We start from the raw sequence: 12642 nt of genomic DNA, 5'->3' as shown, positions 1-12642 counted from the left end.
GTATTCAAAAAATGACGGGCTGATCCTGGGGGCATAGAGCATGGGATGATTTGACATGCTTTTGTAGGGGTCAACTGGCTTGTACAAGACCCAATATCTGAGAGGTATCATCCCAGTTTAAAGTGTGAACGTTCAGAAGTTCACAGGTGTTTTTATGTAAAAGCTAGTGTAGTGAATATGTGTGGCATCCTTGTATTGAGAGTCTTCTATATTTTAACATATTTATTAGTACACATTTTATTGTTTTGCATTTCTAGCATGAACGCCTTTCTCCAAAAGTCTGCAATAAAATACGTTATTGAGATATAAGATTATGACATTTTGGTTTGCATGCCAACTGGTGTCACATCTGCACACACCACCATTTTAATGTTCTAAGCGGCCTGCACAGTGCACACTAGTGCAGGTGCTGGTTATTACCAGTGGTAGAAGTGTACCAAAAGAAGTAGTGTAACTGTGGTAGACAAGGGACTTATAAGTGGGTGCGTAGTGCAATAGATGACAAGGCTTTGGGGCTGGGACGTGTTGACAGCCAATGGGTGAAACGGGTGAAACAAGGCTTGGCTCCTGAATTGTTTTTCTTTTTTTTCTCAGTAGTTTACTCGGTGGGAACAAGTATATATTGCCTATACTTTCTGATCTTAACTCCACAAGGACCTATATCAGTCTTATCTCCTCTAGCCTCACAGATAGTTTTACGGATGAATAGTCTGTGATCCGCCACCAGTCAGAGGTCCCTCCCTGGGACATTTACCATGTGATGCCGGAGCAGCCCCAGAAATGCACTTAAAGATGATGCAGATACTTTTGAGGTGAATTTCCTACTCTAGTGCAAGCCACAGCAAGCAGCTGGGACATGCTCACTTTTCCTACATCCAGAAATCCATCAGCTTTTAGCCACTTGGAGCCTGCTAATACGTTTCATTGAAGCACCCCCCCCCCCCCCACGCACCCCCCTCCAGGAGTGCTAGAGAAGGCCTCTAAGGCTCCAAATACAACACTTCTCCAGGGACATGAACCGACACATCCTATACAATCGCCTGGTATGAAAAGGGTATCCCTTTCAAATCGAATGGACTTTTAGAAACAATATTGTGGTTGCCTTTAACCTGACACAACATGACTAGTTTCCCAAAAATCAGGGAGTGATGGGGTGCGAGGAGAGATTCCTCTTAGTGTTAGCGGGACGCCTTTCATCTCCCCTTGGCTTAAATGACACCAACTGGAATGAATGCAGGCTATGTTATTGAGGCTTCATGAATGTATGGGCAGGATGCAGTTTAGCTGCAACTGCTATAGAATGCTAAAGTGAAGACGTATGCTTTAACTTCAGAAAGTACAGGTCTGGAATGGGGAAAATAGTTGGAAAAAGTAATAGAACCGTTAAAAGTAAAAACAAAATAAAAAAGGCAGTGCAACTCCTCTCTCGACTGTTCCCATTCATCTCTGGTCACTACACGTGAACCTGGCCTTTTCACTCAAATCCAGGTATATAATCCCATCTGGCAAATCCCCCATAGGGACCTCGGAGTCAGCACCATGAGGCTATTTCAATGGCAGGCTGGCACTACACATTTCCCAGGTACAAACAGTTGGATGAACATAGTAAGATGAACATGAACCTAGCAAGTTGCCTTGACATGTTCTGTATATTAGTTGACAAAACCATCGACAAAACCATTACAAATAATTGCACCTGGTTTCGAAAATTAACTCCTGCAGGTGTGCATACTTAAGTGTGTCTCTTTTAGATAGTGGCTCTCATGCTTACATATTTAATTATTTTTGTTTGTACACCTCCCATTCAATAGGTCGTACTAAAAAGATGAAAATAGATGGAGTGTTCTGTTACATTGCACTCCGAAATAGGCATGAGACTTGCTCCATCCTATTCGCAGACGACTGTCTACTGTACCAGTCAAAAACAAGCCCAGTTGGTTTGATGGGCATCTTTTGGCGGGAGCAAGTCCTGCTTCAACTAGCGTTGAAGCTCATTTCATATTTCTTTAGTTATGAGGATAACTGATATGTCCTGGCCTCATAGACAATCCGCAGCCGCGCGGCCAATGCTCCGCTCTTCGCTGCGAAACAAAAGGATGATTTATCCTCAAAAGAATCCGCGGAATCCTGACACCGGGAGGATTATTCTCCATTTGTTAGTTGTTGGGCATTAATGTGCGTATAATTCCCATAAGTTAAATGGAATTGGACACCATGCCATTTGATTAGTTTAGCTTCTGGGAGTGTAGCTGGTTATGACCTGAACGGTAGATTAATAGCCGGATTATGATTGTATAGATCAAACAATTCATTATAGTCCTGTGGGATCAATACCTGGCACAGCTCCTACTCCTCCAGAGTATATGTTTCATTCACTCAGAGGAATTCATCTATAATGCTGTATATCACAGGTAAAGGCCCTCTTGGAGTGCCCTGCCGCTTACGCCATGCTTTATTTCCTGCTAAGCACCTACCAACCAAAGCTAAGCATGCTTAAGAGTTGTCTTTGTCTAAGTTTGTGCTCATTGGATATTGCGCAGAGATGTCCCCAGGATTAGAACGGGGCAGGAATAGAAGGGTGTTCACAATCGCGAAATGTGCTTGCGGCTTTCCGCTAAGAATGCATGGCATGCACATTTTTTGCGTCAAATAGTGCATTTGAAAGCCCCTTTGTCCAGCAATCATGGTGCAATACCGCCCGCTACGCAGCGTACCAGTTGAACTGGCTCAGAATAGCCCACACTAGCCTGTGGGGCTGGCACTTTGGAAATTGCCCTGTTGCCCCATGGAACAGCCGAAGTCTGGATGGCCATATGGCTCCGGGCACCAGATTATTGAACATTTGGACAAGTTCTAAAAAGTGAGAGCATGTTTTGATAATATAGGATGGAGCAAACCGACTTTGGGCCTCATAACACGGAATGCGGTAAGGGTTTACCGGTACCGGTAAGGGCACCGGTACCGGTAAACCCTTACCGCCTTACTATGAGGTACCTTTGCGGGACCCGACCTCAACGGCTGGTTTTACCAGCCGATAAGGAACGGGCCCGCAAAGGGACCTTGGTGCAAATTACGGTACCGCAATTTGCGGTACTGTAATTAGCTCCTTCCCCATTCCCATTGAGCCCTATGGGGGCAAAATTGGGAATTGGGAAGTGCCTTGGTGAATGGGGAATTACCACCCCCGCTCACCTTGGAGTAGGGTGGTAATTCCGCCATCCACCAAGGCAGACACAGAAAAATACCGGCGGCAACCATGGCGCTAATAGCGCCATGGTTACCGCATACCGTGTAATGAGGCCCTTTGTCACGATCCGTATTATATAAACACATTTGCATTGGGCAAAATCATACTGTTATTTTGTACTGTTTGCTGCATAACATTGAAGTAAATCTTTTTGCTACATTTCATTTCATGTTACTCATCAAACATAGTAAATAAAGCAGCTTGTTTCCGGATGAGCTGGTCCCAGACTTGCGGTCTGTGCATTCCTGGTGCCTTCTCTTTCCTCTAACTCTGACTACGGGCATCTCTGTGATTCAGTGTGTTCACAGACCACTGGCCATGCTAAAGTGTTGGGATCTTGTTCTGTGCATTTCATTTCCTCATTGCAGTGTATGCCAAGGAGGACTACCCATGGGGGGTGCAAGTTGACGTGAGTAGAACATCTGTTTCTTAATGCCTGTCGGCCTCATTACACGGAAGGCGGTAACCATGGCGCTATTAGCGCCATGGTTGCCGTCCGTATTTTACTGTGTCTGTCTTGGTGGATGGCAGAATTACCGCCCTACTCCAAGGTGAGCGGGGGCGGTAATTCCCCATTCACCAAGGCACTTCTCCATTCCCATTTTTGCCCCCATAGGGCATAATGGGAATGGGGAAGGAGCTAATTACGGTACCGCAGATTGCGGTACCATAATTAGCACTGAGGTCCCTTTGCGGCACCCTACTTTAACGGCTGGTAAAACCAGCCGTTAAGGTCGAGTCCCGCAAAGGGAACTCGTAGTAAGGTGGTAAGGGTTTATCGGTACCGGTGCCCTTACCGGTACCGGTAAACCCTTACCACCTAACGTGTAATGAGGCCCTGTGTCTTTTCAACACTCATCAGAATACCTTTGTATCTGACTCCATTAACCTTTTCCCTACCTTTTTCTACTATGCAAATTAGCGCACAAACATGCCAGGACGGTCAAACGTTTAGCCCTCTCATTCATCCAGTTGACTCTTAGGTGACTGCATTCTTATTGAAAAGGTGTGCCCATCTATGCTGCAGTTTAGGGGCTGCATACTTTAATGCCTGAACTGGAATGCTTCCAGCACTTGGCAGAATGCTTTCATTGGTGAGAAGAAGGACCCCTCATGAGGTGGGTGAGTGGATTTAGAGCAGCTGCTCTCTCCTGCCCTCTGGGCCGGCAGAAAGAGAGGACTGGGATCCCCAAGGCGGTGGCCATCTTCTTGAAATGGTATGAAGGTCTTCTGTGATTAATCGTGGGTCAAGCCACAAGACGGCATCGCTATGCGCTGTGATGGGTGGCTTGCGGTCTTCTTGGCTACTTCCAGAAACTTCACTTCTAACATCTGTGTCACCTTCTGCCGCAAGCCTGTGAGCCCTGCACTCGAATAGTCTTTCTCAAAAAGGACTACTTTTCATTTAAAACCCCAATGCAAATTGTTTTCAGGTGTTTGGTCATCTTTGCAGACGTGCTGCTTAGATAGGCAGTAGATCCATCTATGACCATATTGGTCTGGCGACTGTGCAAAGCCACCTCACTGAACTGGGGACATTCACATTCTGATTCTGAGCTGATGAAATCAGTTAGAGCTTTGACTCCAGATAACACAGGCAATGGTCAAGGAGATGCTTGCACGCCCTGTTTCCTGCTACTCGGCCCATGCATGTACATTTCCAGTGTATGTTGTATTTATGGGATTTGTAAAGTGTCAATTAGACAGAGAACAGCAAAGAGCTGGGAGATACAGGGATGGAGGTGTTTGGGGAAAATGAGGGAAACGTCACATTTGGGATTCAGTAATCAGCGTATGATGAGAACTTCTTTGGACAGTATCATTGGGCCTCATTACGACCCTGGCAGTAGCCATGCCAGTAAAAACGGCACGGCTGACGCCGGAGTCGTTTTTATTCCAGTGCCCGGCAATGGGGAATTACCGGGCATTACAGTCCTGGCAGTCCCGGTAATTCCCCATAGCCAGGCGCCGAAAAAAATTACTCCCCTTTCCCATTCGAGTCCCACAGGACATAAGTCTCGGGAGGATATCTCAGGGGCAACATGCTTGCCTTGGAAGCAAGGCGACACAGAGCAATACAGGTTCAATCCCCGGGTCCGTGCTTAGAAAACTCTGGGTATTAAGCGCATTATGAATAACCTATCATATCCTATCAATGGAAATGGGGAGGACGGAAGCTCCGGCACCGTTGATATTGGTGCCTGTGCTTCCGTCAAAGTCTGCGAGCGGGTGCAGTTCCGCCTGCCAGGTCAGACCTGGTGGGAGAGACGACACCCACCCGCAGAACTCAGAGTGTGCCGATCTAATAACAACTGTGCCGGTAGTTTACCAGCACCTTTGTTACCGGACCGGCATACTCATAATTAGGTCCATTGTTAAATCCTTTCCGACGTGCAGAAGGGTCCAGAGTGATGATACCCAGTAAGCAGATTCAGTGGCCAGGTGCATGGAAGAAGAAAGGCTCCTTTAGAGTTGTAGGTCTTGGACTTGCGTCTGATGATGTTGCTTCTGGTGGCGCGTTGACACGCTAGGTCTGAGAGTTAATTGACTAGATAGGTTGGTTTCTTGATGCTCATTGCCTTGAATGTAATGCAAGCACACGCAGGCTTAGAGGGGCAGTCGGTGCACCCTCTTAAGAGTGAGGGTGATATGTTGGAATTCCTTCGGTCTATAATGAGTTGAACTGCAGGCAAGGGTGGCAGTCAGAACCCTGGTATTTGTGCCATACAAGCTGGCTCTATGAAGTCTGATGCTGAGATGAAATGCACACATGAGTGTGAGTTGGTGCAAGAATGTTTGGGTATTTTGTGTGACGTGTGCCTCGGGCATGAGCTGAACAAAGGAGCTGTGAAGTTTCATTCCTGCCAACCAGGTCTGGACTTGTTTGTTATTTCTGTGGATCCCAAAGAGGAGGGCTTCTGTCGTCAGGGGATTTAACTTCCCCTGGCATCCATGCATGCATGATGGAAGAGGAAGCTTCTGAGTGGAGGATGCCAGTGACTGAGCTGATTTTTGGGCAGAGCTGTGTATCGTCACCTTACTGATGGTTATTGAGGTCTAAGTTGGAAAAGGGTTCCCCAGAGTTTTAATGCGTAGGTGACAGGAGAGATCCTTGCCAGATTCTGCATGTTATGGGCTGGCTTTGCAATCTCTTGGAGACAGCCTAGTATTTTTTCTGTCTCTCAGTAAAATAGGAGGTGAACTACTGTTGGGCTGCGCTGTCAAACCACCTCCTGTGGGCAGCAAGGATGTTTAGGAAGGCAGCATAGAGGTCAGCAGCAGAAGTAGGCCTGGATGCCCCATGTCTAGGATGTGGAGGGCAGAGCAGACCACCTTGATGATGGCGGTCTCTGTGCTCCCTTTTGGTTGAATGTGGATTCACGGTCTTGTGGGAGGGTGTGCGTGAAGGGAGGGTGCTTTCTTGATGAATCATCTGACAACGGGCATGTGTGTAATAAGGTATATTAGTCAGCCATTCAGGTGCAGTGAGGGGTTTTCAGCTAAGGGACACCCTGGCTCGCTGCCAGTGCATTGAGAAAGAATCCTTTTGTGGTTTTTCGATTTTGATGATGTAGGTTCATGAATTGAGTGAAATCCCAGTGGCTGTTATCATACTAGAAACTGGAATGCTGTTCATTTGATATGCTTTGGCTCTGAGGACTGAGATGCTGCTACTTTATCTTGCCCATTTGGTCCATTAATAATATGTTTAGGGCAATGAACTTTTCTGAAGATTAAGATATCGGAAGTTTAATTTAATATATGTATTGTAGGCATTATTGCCATTACGGGACTAATTCATGGAACGTTTAGAGTGGAGCAAAGTCACGTTGTACTGCAAAAGTACTCTGCACCGCACTTAGTGGTTCTAATGCACACAATAAGCACTAAGTCTGGCCTACTTTTTGTGAATTAGGCCCATTTAGTGCGGTGCAAAGAGTATTTTCACACTTTGCAAAGCTCTGTGAATTGGGACCTTGTGAAACGTGTTTATTGGCAGTTCAGAGTCCCTTTGCTCCCCTCTAAACATTGCATGAATTAGGCCCTATGTATTTCAGCTCACATAGAGTCTGTATTTTGAATTTAGTCTCAATACCAGTGCTACATGCTTGCCATGTTTCGGGGGACTGTCTTTCTGCGGCTGATTCCACTTTTTGTGTCGCTTGCCACCTCTTTGGCAAGGGGAGGATTTCGACTAAGGAAAGGGTGGTATATCAGCGCCCATAGCCAAAAAATGTGATGGGTGGAAAGTTTTGAATGAATCTTATCCAACGGCAGTGCTCGGCCCAGCCTTCCAGAGCGCCATTGTTTAGCTTCTCTGCCACATTGCAGAGGCGGGCTAACCACAAGTAAACCATTCCGGCATTGATGCCTGGCATAAACATGCGGCCCACACCAGAGGCAAACCACATAGTGCAATACTAAATATGGTGGGCATATCACCAATACACAATACAGCCATGCTCAAGGACTGATCTATTTGTCGGCGATGTTTTCAAGGAGCTAGTAATGTCTGCAGGTTCTATCATTCCATTTCTATGTTTAATCAATAATTGCAACTGACTAATATTTGCATTCAAATACTGGCTGATGGAAGCAATGTGAGAGCAGTGGGTTTAGGTGGCAGAGAAGAAGCACAGCTCGGCTTAATGTATACATTTATATAATACACATGTAAATGCACTTTTTTAAATCATGAAGTGCTCTGAGGGGTAAAGGCCCAGAGTGACTCTAAACACAGGCCCCACACTCTCCTTCCAAGTAGGGCAGTTTGGGACCGAACATAAATCAATGTTTTGTTCTAGTGCACATATCCTGTACCAAAAGATGAGGAGGGCGCCATAAAAGGGGAAACGTTAGGGGAAACAGGAGCCGAGCAGCACGGAGGCTATTAGTGTCTTGCTCCTCCCTGAGAGGAAAAGGAAAGACAACATAAACACATGTTTTGCCTCTAGCATTGCTTATGAACACATGGAATAATGCAAATACAGCTAATGCCATAGACGTAAAGACCAGGATGAGTCCATGGCACACTTTATTCTAAGGGGTTATAAGTGAAGTACCTGAAATCTGGATTTCTAGTCTGTGGCTGCAGGGGGGCCTTGCACGCCATTACACTTTACCAGAGAACTGAGGATGACCCGCTAGCGTATTCTGCAGCCATGTTTGTAAATAAAGAGCTTTGCGAGATAGGGCCGTCGGCTTGACCGAGCATGCGCTGTCCTGCCAGAAGAGCACAGTTCCTTAGACACATGCGTGATTGGATTTGTATTGGTTTCATTTTGAGTATTCATCTTTTTATAAGTTGTATGACTCTGTTTTGAATATCGTTCACTAAGCACCAGAGGTGTAGCCTGGATTGTCTGGCAAATGGGGCCTGAAGCTAATGTAGTTGGGCCCAATGCACTGAGAAAAATATACGTAAATGCCCACACAGCGCTGCTGAGTGGACATTTACAGATTTTGGGTGGGCCTTGCCCCTCAGGCCCTACCCTGCCTACGCCTCTGCTAAGCACTGCTCACTTGAAGGAAGTACCAATGAGTACACTGCCTGTTACCATGGACACACGCCTGCTCAGCAGGGTTGGTGATGTGGGGCTCTGTGAGCGGTGAATTGAGCTAAGACTCTTGTAAATATTTGTTGGATTTTTTTTGCTATGGGAACTAGTGTTTTCAGCTGCATTTATGTGTTGTGCTTCTCGGGGTTCATAGCTGAAATAAAGCTATTACTGATTGATTGATTGATTGATTGATTGATTGATTGATTGATTGATAAACGCATGTAACACAAATCGCATGACTTGTAATCATGTTGCAACGGTTTAAATACAAAACAAGTTTAGAGAAAAATTGGATGATTCGCACACGAGGAAAATCGTGCACCTATTCATACAACATGTTTATGTACACCCACTTAATCTTCGGGTAAATGTTGCATGCTGCCTACAATTCATACTAAAAATGAACGAGTGATAACGGAGGGTATGAACACCTCCCACCATTTGACCAATGCCACAGCTTTAAAAAGAGCACCTCATGGAGCATACGGCTTGCTTTGCTCATCCCCAATGGAGAGGAAGAAATCCTATTGTAGGCGATTCTGATGGCATAGAAGATCCTGGCCCACGCAGACCGTTCTGATTTACCTGATGAATAAAATCGAAATACAAAGAGGCATTGGTTTTCATTGTCGTTTAGTCAGATATCCCTTTTAAAAGCCCAAAAGAATCCCTGCCCTTTCAAAAACATTCTTACACATGGTCAGAAGGCTAAAGTCCAGATTTTGTTGCTGTTTGAATGTACGCTACCGTTTTAACCTTTTTGAAAAACCTCAGTTTAGATAAGTGCTGTGGAAGTACACAATGAAACAAGCAATCACCCAAAGTAACAATTCAACACAGCGAGGAACATAAGGAAAAACATGAAAAAGAGGTCACACAGAGAAGCATACTAATTCATACATGAATTCTAGATCAGGTGTCAATGCTGTATTTGCAATTCTTTTTCAGCAGCTAGTTATGCGGAGCTGTGTTGCTGCTGCTTGCGCCGCTCTCTGTGAGTCTGGAAGTGGCAGTAGTGATTCTGCAGCAGACTTGCATCAAACCTGGAGCTTTCTTTCTCCTGGGATCCGCACCAGCTTTCCCTCACTGCCCTTCGTCGGGGCTCCAGGCTACTGTCACATCTTAATGCATGTCGGTTTCCTGCGAGCAGGTCACCATGGACCAATGTGCTGAAAATGAAGTGCCAATGTCTTCCTGGTAGCGGACTATCTGTGCTACTGTTGCCATCAGCAACGCTGGAGATTTCCCGGTCAGCCTCTGCATCATGGGATTCTTTTGTCTGGTTACCTATTGTGTTTCCATATAAAGGGCTTGAACTTGCACACACTGGGCCTCATTCCGAGTATGGCGGTAAGGGATAGCGGCCACCGGTAACGAGACCGGTGGCGGTAATCCCTTACCGCCATACTCCGAGTTCCCTCTGCGCCCTCGCCCTTAACGCCTGCTTTGAGCAGGTGTTAAAGTCGAGGGCGCAAAGGGGCCTCCAAGCCAATAACGGTGACCGTAATGAACGGTCACCGTTATTTGCATCTTCCCCATTCCCATTGAGCCCTATGGGGGCTCATTCGGGAATGGGGAAGAGCCTTGGTGAATGGGGAATTACCGCCCCGCCAACCTTGGAATGGGGCGGTGATTCCGCCATCCACCAAGGCGCTGCCGGTCCGGGTACGGCGTCAACCAAGGCGTTAATAGCGCCATTGGTTAGCGCCGTACTCGGAATGAGGCCCACTGTGTAATATGGGGCCACTTTGAAAACCACCAAGCCCTCTTTTGGTTCTCAGTCCTCCCCTACTTGCTATGGCTAAGTAAGGTTGTTTTCATCCTTTTTCATCACAAAACAGAGGCAAACACGCCCACACCCATAACGTCTTCTTTTCTGTTGTGGACCAGACGGTGATCCCGTATACTGGGCCTCATTATAAGTTTGCCGGTCCGGGAACTACAGTACCGGTAAGCAACTATGAGTTCTGCTCACTGGTGCCATTGTGGCCACCAGGTCTGACTTGGTGGCTGTACCGGCACCCGCGGGCAGAGCATGTCAGATGCACGCACCGTTGATAACGGTGCCGGTGCATCCGGCTTCCACATTCCCATTGGGCCCTATAGGGCTCTAATGGGAATGGAGAAGAATATTTTACGGCGCCCAGGAATGGGCAATTACCGGGTCTGGCAAGGCCGTAATGACCCGGTAGTTCCCCATTCCTGGGTGACAGAAAAAAAATACCTGTGGCAGCCGTGCCTGTATTACAGGCACGGCTACCGCCAGCCTCGTAATGAGGCCCACTCTCCACCAACATTGGCTCCCCTCCATCTGCCTACTCCTTCCCCAAAACTGTTCTCCTGCACTAAAGCATTCATATGTGCTGTCGCCTTCAAAATGTTACTGTCTAAAAGAAGTTGGTCTCACTGCGGTGGCAATTCTAGCAGGCATGCTTTTTTATGTGGAAACAGTGCAGCTGCCCCTTTAAAGAAACATTGCTTATACATGTTAGTCATGCATAATGAGGAATCTAGTTTCTAGTGGTATTGCATTGTGCCTGGACTGCAGCCTAATCCGAAGAGTGAGAGGGTAAATCCGGGCTTCACACTGGGAAAAGTTCTAGCATTTGTGCCGCATATGCACATGCTTTGGCAGGGGGGCCGGGGGGAGGGAGCATGCCCTGTATGTAACATGAGGCAACCCCTCCCTTCTTTGCGCGTCGCCTATCCCCACAACGAGGTGAGTGGGGGTTATTAAATGCACCGTCTTATAAAGAGGTAAGAGTCGGGTGACGTTTCTGTCGATTGTATTCATAATTATTATAGAACTATTGGGAACATTTCAAATCTTTTTTTGCAGCAGAAGTCATCTTTTGAATTGGTTCGGGTAGTGTTATGTATCACTGGCATTTCTTGAAAGCAGAAAAAAGAAAAATAGAGTGGAAAAACTCTATTAAGCCTGGTGCTCTCAGGTTGCCCTTCTAGTAGGGACCTTCCAATTCCGTGCTGTAATTACTGTATTTACGTAAAAATTCAATATAGACATAGTCTGTCGTTTTCTCAAAAAAATGTAATATTTATTGCACATCGATTAATGTTCTTATCACTCCTGAATATTCATTCTCATATTCAAAGTGGATGGGCTTAAAGATACTGGCTATAATATTGCGTACGTTAGCCAATGCATTTCGGTTAATTTAACCTTCGTCAGGGCCTACAATGATTTTGATATGCCCAATCTATCAGCGTTACAAAACAATAATTCAATACAATGCAGGAACAGTCATTACACAATCAATTCAAAATCAAACGTGTATGAGCACACATACCAATTCCAAGATGCGTTACAACGGTATAGTAGTAGTTGTAAGAGTGTAAAGAAAAAGAAACAAGAAACAAAATCAGAGATTTGCAATAGGATTGTTATAGATGTCCTTAGTGTAGCATATAAACATGTGTAATCAATCAAATGTACCTTATAATCCATAGGACACTAATGTTCGGTATGGACCAGTCCAGTCTGAGTAATCAATCCTGTTAAAGTTATATGAAAAAGGTATCAGAATGCAGTCAATCTTTAAACCTGCTCTGATCTCGAACGCGAAAAATCCGCTTACCGTTACTCAGCAGAAACGCTCCTACAATGTCAAACGCTGCCGCAGGAGTGTGAGCGCGATTGACAAGGGCGGTGTTTATTGGTTTGGTGATACCAAGGCGTCGCGTGGATACACATGCGCCTTGGGTCCCGCCTCTGTGCAAGCACAAGAGGCGGGACTGTCACCATGACTACTTGGCGCTTGTTAACGTAGTGTCGGGTTATTCAAGAACAAACGCTCAGTGTGTTAAGGGAAAGCT

This window comes from Ambystoma mexicanum, chromosome 4p, assembly GCF_040938575.1.
Source record: "Ambystoma mexicanum isolate Mex_15411 chromosome 4p, UKY_AmexF1_1, whole genome shotgun sequence".
Taxonomy (NCBI): domain Eukaryota; kingdom Metazoa; phylum Chordata; class Amphibia; order Caudata; family Ambystomatidae; genus Ambystoma; species Ambystoma mexicanum.
The sequence above is the reverse complement of the archived record's forward strand: the minus strand, read 5'-3'. Positions refer to the sequence as shown.